Below are 11,906 nucleotides of genomic sequence, written 5' to 3' on the forward strand. Positions count from 1 at the left end.
TGCATGTATCAATATATACCAGTAGGGAGAAAAAGCCACAATTATCAATGAACAAAGAGAGAAAATCTCTTTCATAGAAAATGATTGCGATCGATCAAAATAATAAAAAAATTTTGCAACTGATCTTTTTTCACTTCATTGTTTAATGTCATCTGGGCTCTACCTAACTCATATAAAATTGAACGTGATGTAAATAGTAGGAAACTGTAACAACTGCTGGCTTTTGTCTACAGAATAAGGAGAACCAAATGATGAAATTGTCCTGAAGATACGCCACGTCATTTATTCAAAAGTCACTCTGCTTCAGGAATCCAGGAGTTGCCGTGACGGATCTTTGCATTTCTAGAGTCCACACAGCTACGAGTCAGGGCTCCGCAGTCTCAGCACTACTGAGACTCAGGGCATCTGGATCATTCTTTGCTGTGGGGCCGTCCTGTGCATTGTATGATGTTTGCAGCACCCCTGGCCTCTACTCGCTAGAAGCCAGTGGCACTCCCTACCCCAACTGGTGACAACCAAAAGCATCTCCAGACATTGCCAAATGGCCCCTAGCGAGGACCGCTCCCACGACAGCGTTTCTGGGCTGGGGGGCCACAGGTCCATAGACAGCAGTGAGTCTGTGCCCAAACTGGCACCTCCCAATAGGTGGGCAGATGCAGCAGCTCCTCAGTGCTTGGACCCCCTCCCCTTCCCCAGGCAGAAGCGGAGGCACAGGTGGGGCTGTTTGCATGGCACCTGTCAGGAGCTGGGGTCATGGGCAAGTCTGGTCTGTTCAAGGCACTGTCCCTCCTCCCAGGACCCTTGACTCACCTCCCTATGCCCTGCAGCTGGAACAGCCTTTTGTTTGTCCCTCAGCTCCTCAAACTAATTATATAAAAAGTTTTCTCTATGATTAGTTAATATTATAAACATGTTGACATTTTGCTGAACAAACAAAAACCTGATAAAAGATAGCCTATCTTTGAGTTTTCTATTTTCATATGGACAGAACTTGAAAATTAGACTGAATGCACAGAGCAACAAAGGAAGTGATATCACCAAGCCGGAAGGGGTCTCAGGGCTGAGCTTCCAACACAATCACACACATTTCAGTCTCGGTGGCTGCACCTGGGGCGATTGGTGTCACACTGGAAGCGCAGACATGGAGAATCCCTATCACCACAGCAAGCTGTCAGATGTACTGTCTCAGAGAATAGCTAGGTCACGGCGTTATTTTATTTTATAGCTGAGCCACTAGGTCCTAGAGGATGTATAAAATAATCTACCTAAAGAGAAGCCGTGAGCTCAGGGCAGAACCAACACTGGCGACCAGACCAGTGAAATTCACTCCTGGGCCCTTTCCCGCGTGCCGCCTCACCATAGGTCCAGACCTGGAATGCCTCATGAGGTTCTGGTCTTGTGGCTTAAAAACGGGGGTCGGTGGGGAAAACAATCGCAAATAGTTAAGAGGATGGACCAACGCTAAAGTTTTACTCCAGTTCAATAACCACATGCCTGTCTGCCTGCCATGTACTAGGAACCCTGTCCCAGCGGGGGACACAGACTGAAACCCACTCAGCATCAGTACCAAGTAGTCAGAACATAGGTAAATGTAAGCACAGGGCCCTGCCTGGGATGGGAGGGGAAGAGTGGTTAGGATGGAGGTGGCATCAGAGCAGAGAAGGTGGGAAGGTGCTCAGGACGGAGGGAGCTGCGTGCCTAAGACACGGAGGACCAGACAGCATGGTGGGCTGGGCTGTTTCTGTGACAGCGCCCACATCTACATCTCAGGACAGACTGCTGCCTCTGTCCGCTGGCCACACCCCCCGTGGAAGTCCCACCTCAAGGCAGCCCTCCCTGCACAGACGCCCCCTCTCACCCCACGGCTCCCACTCAATCTGCTTCTCATCTTCTGTACTCGCCCTGCTCAGTGGCACTCCCGTCCACGCAGGCTAACACTTCTGGAGCCTAAGAACCAGACTCCTCTCTCTCTCATGCCTGAGATCCAACCTGTCACTAATTTCTATTCCTTTTCTTTGAGAGCTCTAGAATCAAAAGGGTAGTGGCAGTAATGCCCCTCAGGCAACAGAGGGTATCCCCCCCCCTTACAGGGCAGTTGCTGGCTATAATGCCCTATGGGTCAATGGTGGCCTCTGTGTTTTGGGATAAACACCCCAAGGGCATTCCCTTCCTTTTCACATACAAAAAGGAAAGAGGGAACCTGATAAAAGTGATGGCCAAGGGCAGGTGGGTTCATCAAACTCTCCTTTAAGGCCTTAGAGCCTATGTAGTCCTATTCTTCCCATAAAATTAGGTCAGGCTTGTTATTCTTTAGTAAAACATACGGAAGTTTGGCCATAAAAGAGAAATTTGGAATCCAATTAGAGCAATAACCAACTAGCCCAAGAAAACCTCACAGTTGGCACTTAGTTTTGGGTTTTGGGAAACTTAGGACATGATGAAGTCTAGCTGGACCTTGGTTTAGCCCTTGTTCTGATATCAGATGCCCTAAATATGGAATCTGGTTTTGGGCAAACTGCAGTTTTCCTTGTCAACGTTATGTCCCTTTAAGGCTAAAAGCTTTAGCAAGTGGATGTAGTCATCCCGTGAGGAGGCTTGAGGAAAGTGAAGAAGCCAATCATTCCACGTACTGCAGCAAAGCAGAACCTCTGGGGAACTCTGTGTCACTCAGATCAACCTTTAGGATTTGCAAAAGATAAGAAGGGCTCTCAGTAAGATCCTGAGGGATTACTGTCCAGGTGAGTTGTTTTTCTTCCCAAGTGAAGGCAAAAAAGTGTTGGCTAGCTTCCTCAGCTGGGATACTGAAGAATGCACTGCATAAGCCAGTTACAGTGAAGAATGCCTTCCCTGGGGATGGACGTTAGTAATGTGTGAGGGTTAGGGACCGCAGGGTGTCGAAGGAAAACAACGTTGTTTATTGTTCTGAGGGCCTTGACTAGCCTCCACCCTCGGCCCTTAGGTTTTCTCACCAGTAAAATGGGAAAGTTACAGGGACTAACAGAGGGGACACGGAGCCTTGCAGTCTTCCATTATGGGCTGCATGACTTGAAGGGCTTCTTTACTTGCAAGTATTGAGTAATTCCAGGAAGAAGTTCTGAGGGATCTATTTGAATCTTGATGGGAGGTGCGCTGTGAATTTTGCCAATATCAGTTTGAGATTTTGCCCACAAGGAGGGTGGTAGCTGATTCAAAGGGGACAAACGATCAGTGTTTCCAGAATCAGCTCTAGCACCAACAGAGGTGGAGCAAATAAAAGATGTCAAAGGGTCATTTAATTCACCTGGTTGGCTGCTTTGATGACTGCCGTCAAGTTCTAGAGTTATTTCCCCCTCTTGGAGAAAGAAATTCTGCCGTGATACTTCTCTAAGGAATCTCAGGCTCATAAGTGGGTAGGGGCAGAGGAACTAAGCAGAAGGCGTGTCTATCTCTCAAAGGGCCTAAACAAAAGGGAATAGGTTCAGAGACAGGAACCTTTTGAGGTGCATCACAGATCCCCACTATTGGAACGGTTTCAGCACTCTGAGGCAGGGGCTGTTTCGTAGTAGTGGGGTTGAGCACTCTGGCTCCAGTGTCAGTTAGGACTGGAAGAGATTCAACCCCAATCTGGAGAACTGTTTCTCCAAGCCAATTAAGAGGGAAGATTGGGAAGAGCCCCTGTAGTTCCTTGGGTCATTCAGAATCAGGAGGATGTTGGAAAGGCACCTTAGAAGGCTGAAGGCGCCTGAAGCACTTACATTTGTAACAGTCTCTTTCCCAATGTCCTGGCTCTTTGCAATAACAGCAGAAACTAGGAGGGTTTTGGTTTTGTTTAGGGGCCTTTGTTTGCTTCAGTTGAAGATTAAGACTTCTGGCGGCCTTTCTTTGAGGAGACGCATCCAGCATGAGACAGCTGGTTGGCCAGATTTACTAAGTCTGCAGTGGAGGGTTTCCCACTCCATCCTGGTGCTTTTTACTAGAAGGGAAAGGTCCCGCTTCAGCCCATTAAGAAGCAGAGTTAAAAGCTACCCAGGTGGAATCAACATCTAAAGAAGACCAGAATTTTCCTTTAAAATAATCTGAAGTTGATTGTAATAGTCATGAACAGATTCATCAGATTTTTGTGTGCAAGCCTGAATTTTGTTCCCATCAACAGTCTTTGGAAAAGTCCTAGGAATGGCCTGATAAAGTCACTGAGTGATTGCCTGAGTCTGATCATATAAGTAAATGGCCAGGTCTCCCAGTTGTAATTCTAGAAATCCTTCAGGACTCTGCCAATTAGCGGCAAACTGAATGCTGGGCCTGGCTTCCCTGACAAGCATATGAACTAGTTGAGATAAGCTGGAGAATCCAGGTTGCTAGGTTTGAATGACTGTGTGAAATCCCTCAGCAAATGTGTGAGGATCCTTGGTTACTTCAGGAATATCTGTGACTGTGGCTCACAGTTCAGCTCTAGTCCAGGGAGTATAAGAAATTGAGGGTTTCAAAGACATAAACACTTGTTGCACCAGGCAGTGACTCCCATTGAGTATCTCTCAAGATAGGAGACAACTACAGAAACGCCACCTGCATTCCATAAAAATTCAACCTATAACGTTTGTTGGGAATGCCCAGACACGGTAACTCTTTCTGTAATTCATTACGGTTTAGTGTACATGCGTTCACACTCATGCAGTAACTCCGAAGAGTTCCTGTTAGTTGAGTATGGGCAAAAAAACCTTTAATATTCTCTGTGCCTAAGTTTCTTCACCAGTAAAATGAGTATTAAAAATCCTGCTTTATTGCGAGAAAATAAAAGAAATTAAGGGTTTAGCCTCTGAATTCTCAAAAGGCTGAATTTTAAAGGGACAGGTTCTGACCAGTTTAGAGGAAAAGGGAGTGGAAAGAATTTCAGAGAAAAAGGGAAGTTGGGCAAGAGAATTAGTCTGGGGGGAGCTGAGGGTGTAGAGGAGGGGCAGGCGGCAGAGAAGGGCAGAAGGAAGACAGTGCTGGGGGCCGCGCCTGAGGCAAAGACGCCGAGGAAGAGCCTGCGCTTCAGGAACCACTTTAGCTTTAATTGTCTGTTGGCCTCGGTTAATCTTAACATCTTATTTTGCAGAGAGGCAACTTTAGGCTCCTAACAACATGTGGAAGCCTCAAAATACCAACAGAAGTAGGTGTTCCAGTCAGTTCTGGAAATTTGAAAACTGTGGTTGTCCAATTCAGTTTTAAGAAAAGAACGTTCGGGGATTTCAGAAGTTCCGCATAACGGCTGCTGAGATTCTAAATTGCCTTTGGTCAGGTGAGTCCGTTTAGTTAGAAAAGTGAATGAGGAAGGACCACGATTTTAAAACATAACATCAGACAGATATCAGGAGGCTGTTAGTAGCGCAGAGGAGCACCCTCAAAATATTTGAATAACTGGGATCTCGTTTCTCAGAGGTGATTTTTTGTTTGTTTGGCAGGAGTAAGTGACTTTTCTTTTTTTGGCCGCGTGGCTCGCGGGATCTCAGTTCCCCGACTAGGGGTTGAACCCGGGCTCTCGGCAGTGAGAGCGCCAAATCCTAACCACTAGACCACCAGGGAACTCCCAAGACTAATTTTCAAACAGCCAAAACAGCTCAAACAGCCCACAGGCCTAACACCAGCCAGTTCTAAGGCGACAGTCTGGTCCCAGAGGAGCCTGGGCAAAGGCTCCTCAGCCTGGCTCCCTAGAACAGACCGCGTTCCATGAATCCACCCAAAAGGCAAGCCTATGCCAGTTGGAACAGGAAGTGCCGAATGAGTACGTGCACACAGAACAAGGCCTGGACCAGAAAGGACCAGACTTTAACGTCCATCCTGAATAGAACCTGCAGAGCTTCCAAACGCAAAGAAGCTGGACCCAGGAGAAAGATGTACCTTCAAAATCCAGGGTCGGTGAGAAAAGCAGTGACAATGAGCTCCAGGTGGGCACCGCACCTGTTTGCTCAGCAGCCCAGGAGCTGTCAGGGGTCTTCTCTGGTTCCCAGATGGGTCGCCAAAATGTTGACCTAAAGTGAAAAGACCGCCAGCTATTCCCCAGCAAGGACGGGTTTACTCGGGATCAGCAGAGAACTGCAACTCGAGGTTTCAACCGTGGCGGCCACGTGCAAACCCCTGTGAGGCGAGGGAAGGAGCCGCTTTTATAGAGGGGAGAGGATGGTGGGCGGGCTTAGTAAACAGAGCCCCTGTTTCTTATTGGCTGAGTCTTGGCCAGAAAGAAGGGGAATCTTTCTTCTTTCCCCCTTGGGCTCTGCTGTCCACGCAGGGGTGAGACCTCCCCCGGATGGTCTCCCGACTCTATTTAACTGAGGTTTCCATTCATTAATTTTTTACCGTATGGATACCCCATATTTTGTCTATCCATTGGGCAGCTGGTGGCCATTAGGGTTGTTTCCACTTTTGGGCTATTATGAATAGTGCTGCTTGAACATTGCTGTGCAGGCTTTTGTGTAGACATGAGGTTCCCTTCTCCTGGGTATCCTGTCATCTCTCAGTAAGACTAATGAATAAACTAATACGTTTGCAGATTTTCCTGCTATCAGGTTTATCCTCGCAATCCACTTTCCAACCTAATACTAGAGCTTTTTAAGCATGTAAATCTTTTAAGTGTGTAAATCAGATCTTGCTGAGCCTGTATTTAAAACCTTTCAACAACTTTCCACTGTACTGAAAAAAAAGTGCAAAAACCTCCACGTGGCCTGCCTCTTCAACCGCCCAGGGTGGGCCAGGGTGCTTGCAAATGCCCATCCGTTTCCCCAACTGGATTTTAGGTAAAGTGAGGCTAGAGGCTGCGGGGCCACTAGCACGAGCAGTTGTCATCGGGGCTTTCTTGTCCCGGAGCACTTAGATGGGAGGGGCCAGGCTGCCCCACTGCAGACCCCTCTCCTCTCCTGGGGTCCTGCCTGAAAACTCCAGCCCCAAGATCCCAGCCTGTTAGAGCTGAAAGGAGCCTTGGGGAGAGTCCAGTCTGGTGATCTCCGAGCTGTGCTCTGCGGAGCCCCAGGGGAGAGAGGTCAGCCGGGGACAGAGGGCGTGAAGCTGAGTGGACAGGGCTCTGCAGGATGTGTTTCCTGCTAGTTTTTGTTTGAATAAAACCGCTGAAAGAAAAAAGGAATTTGAGAACAAATTGATTGAACCCAACCCTCTTCATTGACAGATGAGGAAACCAAGGCAAAAGAAAACTCAGCTCTCCTCCCAGCCAGAGTGGGGAACCTGCTCTCACCCGTGGGGGGCCGGTGTGTTCCAGTGTCCCTGCTTCCCGAGAAGGACGCCTGGAGCCCTGCCGGACAGTGAGCACACTTCGGAACTCAGAGGCAGCAAAGGGAGCAGTTAAGGACAGACGGACAAATGCTCGAGAGAAAATAAGACGCAAGTTTTCCATCCGAGGTACGAGCAGACGAGGGCTGCCTAGGGCCAGAGGGACAGAAGAGGAACCTCTCACTAAGGACTTACCAGCCCGGCAGCACAGGCAGGAAGTGCTGCCTCCAGCAGCGTCAGCGCAGAGGATGAGCAGAGGCCTGGTCACGTGACCAGGCTCGGAAAGAGCGTTGGGGGAGGGGCGCCAGAAATGAACAACACGGAGAAGGAACGGAAAGGCGGTGCGTGAGGGTAAGCCGAGGCGGGGCTCTGCAGGCTGCAGCGGAGCTGGCGTCCTCCTCCCTCCCCCGCCGCAGCCAGAGAGCAGCAGCTGTTGGGATCCAGCTGCCATTTTTCAAACCAATTAAGGAGCCCTGTTACTGCCCCCGGGAGGGAGTGTGTCTGTGTCTTCTGAGTCAGCAGCTCGGACCGGGGCCTCTGGGGACAAGCTCGCAAGGCCCTAATCGTTCCCTCAGAGTTAAAAATAACAAGTAGCAAGCCACTACTCTTGACTTTACACTGCCGCAGGGGGCGGAGGTCGGGGGTGTCTCTTGCCACAGAGGTTTACCATCCGAGGCGCCAGAGAGCGGCAGCCCGCCGGCAGCACGTTTTTCTTCCCATTCGCGCTCTCCTGCTTCAGGTCCCCGTCCTGAAGTCATCCATCAGCTGTCCCACTTGCCAGAAGTAAGTGACACTGGGCGTGACATTACTGCTTTCCAAAACAAAGAAGCCCAGATCTCTCTGGCTGAGAAAAGTTGCAGAGCCCTGGTTCCCCTGCTTAAACCTGAAACAGTCACTCGGATAAGACCGTTGAGGGAAGGGAAAACTGTGAAATAAACCATAGACCGTGAGCCGAACCACCCCTTCTGACCGCTCTGCAATCCGGAGACCAAACCGCTGTCTGTTAACTGTTTACTTTTCCTCCAGTTTGTCTGGCATTGCGTAGACGCTCCCTCAGAAAACAGACCCACTTTACCTCCGAGCCTGAGATCAGAACAGGGCGCTTGGGAAGGGAGATGAAATCAGAGCATCTGTGGGCCTTAGGGCCCACACCCAGGCTTCTCTCTCTCCCAAAACATGCAAGCCAGGGATGCTTTTTCTGCTTTTCTATAAAAATCGGGCAGCAGCAAAATCATCCCTGGATGTAGCTGATGAAAACACACATCTCAATTCAAGGTAACCCACATAAACGTGGGACCTCCACGTGGCCCAGTCCCGGCATGGTGTCACCTTCCAGGAAATAACAGCCTGACATAAAAGCAGGACTGAAAGCCGTGCAAATCTGGAGAGAAATTTAAAGAGGAAACATTCTTTTTTCTTAAAACCCAGGAAGACATCTATAAAAGATTATATTTCTTCTTTTTTTTTTTCGGTCGTGCCTGCACGCGGGATCTTAGTTCCTGGACCAGGGATGGAACCCGTGCCCCCTGCCGTGGGAGCACGGAGTCCTAACCACTGGACCGCCGGGAAGTCCCAGGAAGTTATATTTCTTCATCTCCCTCTTGCCCCTCAACCCCACAGCCTTCATCACAGCCCCCGGAGACCTTACCTCTGCTTTGCTCGACCACCTGATAGCCAGTCCACAGGGTCCGCCCGCCCCACCTCCTCTCCTCTCTGTCTGTTTACTCCATCAACTCAGCCTTTCTGGATTCTGTAAGTTTCTAACGTTCTTATCTTAGCACCTGGATTCTGCGCAGAGCTGACCCTAGGGACCAGGAACTGATCTAACCAGGAGGTGGGAGGTGGCAGGAGCCGGAGGAAAGGTCCAGAGGTGAACACAGACGACTGTGCTTTTCCCTTGCCTCATCTTTGTGGGCCTCTGATGGGAAGGAAAGTGTACCACTGTGCTTCCCAGAGGTGCTGCCTCAGCCCTCAGCCCCCCTCCGTCCTTCCCCCTCACGTGGATCAGGATACACTCCTCCCCAACCAGCCTGCTGAAGACACTCCCTGGGGATTCCCAGCATTTCTCTTTGCAAACCAGGAGCAATGACGCTGGTTTAAGGACTTAATTCCTCCCTCCTCTGGGTCACTGTGTCCAGCAAGAGGAAGGAAAGTTCACTCATTTTGTTATTTCTTTCACAGGGGCCTTTGGCCACGAAACAACCCAGGTGGCTACAACCAGAGCCAACATGGGGGCAGCTCCAAACCCTGAAGGTCTGAGGAGGCGGGGAGTGTCCCTGGCTTGTTGTCATGGAAACCACAATAGAGGCTTGCCTCCTGACCAACCCTGGTGCTTCCCCGTGTGCCCCACCCCCCCCCCCATGGCATGGCACGCCCCCTCCTCTCGGGAGCTGTGATTATAAAACATCTTTTCAATAGCCATTGTCTCCTGATCTGTTGGCCTTAGTATAACCCAAATTTTCTATTAATACACTATTTTTTAAAAAAATTTTAAATTTTTTTTATTTTTGCGGTACGCGGGCCTCTCACTGTTGTGGCCTCTCCCGTTGCGGAGCACAGGCTCCGGACGCGCAGGCTCAGCGGCCATGGCTCACGGGCCCAGCCGCTCCGTAGCATGTGGGATCCTCCCGGACCGGGGCACGAACCCGCGTCCCCTGCATCGGCAGGCGGACTCTCAACCACTGCGCCACCAGGGAAGCCCTAATACACTATTTTTAAAAACAGCTGGGGAACCTCTCATTCCCCACTACCAACGTCAAGAGGGTGAGGCTCACCTCCTCAGAGCAGGATCCCCAGGTGCTCCCTGGTGCCTGGAGCTGACCTCCACTGGACTTGCTCCAGGAAGGTGGCCGTGGTTCCTTCCTTTCCTTTGTCAGCCTTGGTGAACTTTGACAGTGACAGTCCATCCCGTCAGGTCTGTGATGAAATCCAAGGTTGAGGGAGTTCCCGGGTGGCCTAGCGGTTAGGATTCCAGGCTTTCACTGCCGTGGCCCAAGTTCAATCCTTGATCTGGGAACTGAGATCCCGCAAGCCGTGCAGCGCAGCCCCCCGCCCCCCCCACAGAAAAAGAAGAGAGAAAGCCAAGGTTGATTTAATTCTTGGTTCTCAACTCCCCAGCACTGGCCTGACCAAATCACCTCTGATTTTCCACACTTGGCTCTAGTATCGTCCTGGTGGAGGGGACATGTTAGCAGCCGGTCCAGCCTGAATACAGACAGAGTAGTCTCTCCTCCTTATTGACGACTGTCATGAATCCTTTTATAAACTGCTGCTGTTCGGTAACCTGCTTCATCCTCTCTACCGAACAGCCAGGGAAGTGAGAGCTTCCACCGCCTAAGCGGAGGACCTGGTGGCACCCAGTCAGCGACCAGTCTCTAAAGCTGGACCCCATGCTCTGACACAGACAATGTGCTTCTCTGCTTCAGCAACCATCATCCTCCCACCATTTCAGCTGGTGAGGTCTAATCACAGCTCAACGTGCTGGTTGTCTACTGCTATGTGATGAAGCACCTCAGAATTCTGTAGCTTGGATCAAAAGCAGGATCTCAGAGAGAGATCTGCCCACCCATGTTCACAGCAGCGTTATTCACAGTAGCCAAAAGGTGGAAGCAGCCCTAGTGTCCATCAGTGGATGAATGGATATACAAACTTTGGCATAAACACACGATGGAATATTATTCAGCCTTTAAAAGGAAGGAAATTCTTTTCTTCTTTTAATTTATTTTATTTTGGGCTGCGTTGGGTCTTCATTGCTGCGCGCAGGCTTTTCTCTAGCTGCAGCGAGCGGGGGCTGCTCTTTGTTGCTGTGCGCGGGCTTCTCATTGCGGTGGCTTCTCTTGCATGCAGAACACGGGCTCTAGGCGCGCGGGCTTCAGTTGTTGCAGCACGCAGGCTCAGTAGTTGTGGCTCGCGGGCTCTAGAGCGCAGGTTCAGTAGTTGTGGCGCACGGGCTTAGTTGCTGTACGGCATGTGGGATCTTCCCGGACCAGGGCTTCAACCCGTGTCCCCTGCATTAGCAGGCGGATTCTTAACCACTGCGCCACCAGGGAAGCCCAAGGAAGGAAATTCTGATATGAGCTACAGCAGGGATGAACCTTGAAGATATTATGCTGAGTGAAATAAGCCAGTCATAGTATGAGTCCACTCACAGGAAGTACATAGAGTCATCAAATTCATAGATGCAGAAAGGAGAATGGTGGTTGTCAGTGGCTGGGTTGCAGGGGGAATGAGGAATTATTGTTTAATGAGTGAAGAGTTTCAGTTTGGGAAGAAGAAAAGAGTTCTAGTGGTGATGGTTGCACAACAATGTGAATGTACTTAACGCCATTGAAGTGCACGCTTTAAAAAGATTAGGATGGTAAATTTAATGTGTCTTATTTTATCACAATTTTTTTAAACAAAAAAATTTCGACACATCTATATAATGTTATAAACCATTGCTACCTCAATAAAAAATTCTTAAAAAAATAGTAATAAAATTAAAAAGGAAAAAACTGGTGGTTGAAAACCACACTCTGTGACCACTTCTCATAGTTGTTAAGTTTGGTCAATTTCAGCTCTTATCACAGTAGCACTCCGTATCCTCCAGCCCCCACCCCCAACCCGGCAAGCAGCTGAGCACAATTTCTGAGAACAGGTTGCATGCAGCTTGCAGGAGCTGGGGTAGGCAA

At 49.6% G+C, this 11,906-nt stretch overlaps 1 protein-coding gene and 1 long non-coding RNA gene across 4 annotated transcripts in view; one reads left to right on the forward strand and one right to left on the reverse strand.

The window, feature by feature from the left end:
* The window catches only part of RPP40 (ribonuclease P/MRP subunit p40), a 49,767-nt gene extending 38,223 nt beyond the window's left edge, over positions 1-11,544 (reverse strand). The window contains exons 1-3 of one of the 2 annotated variants that reach the window (XM_067751896.1): positions 10,011-11,544; positions 8,885-9,040; positions 5,857-5,987 (exon numbers count right to left, since the gene is read on the reverse strand). The gene's annotated coding sequence lies outside the window, so the exon portion shown is untranslated. The remainder of the gene's footprint in view (positions 1-5,856; positions 5,988-8,884; positions 9,041-10,010) is intronic. The other variant, XM_067751897.1, reaches the window with a different exon arrangement.
* On the forward strand, positions 7,454-9,653 carry LOC137231517 (uncharacterized). 2 transcript variants are annotated; one of them, XR_010946636.1, is made up of 3 exons: positions 7,454-7,587; positions 8,857-8,988; positions 9,418-9,653. It is a non-coding gene; the product is annotated as an uncharacterized lncRNA (long non-coding RNA). The 2 variants fall into 2 exon arrangements; XR_010946635.1 differs by lacking the exon at positions 7,454-7,587 and adding an exon at positions 7,881-8,019.
* Positions 11,545-11,906: the final 362 nt, after the last annotated feature.

This window comes from Pseudorca crassidens, chromosome 10 (genome assembly GCF_039906515.1).
Source record: "Pseudorca crassidens isolate mPseCra1 chromosome 10, mPseCra1.hap1, whole genome shotgun sequence".
Classification (NCBI taxonomy): domain Eukaryota; kingdom Metazoa; phylum Chordata; class Mammalia; order Artiodactyla; family Delphinidae; genus Pseudorca; species Pseudorca crassidens.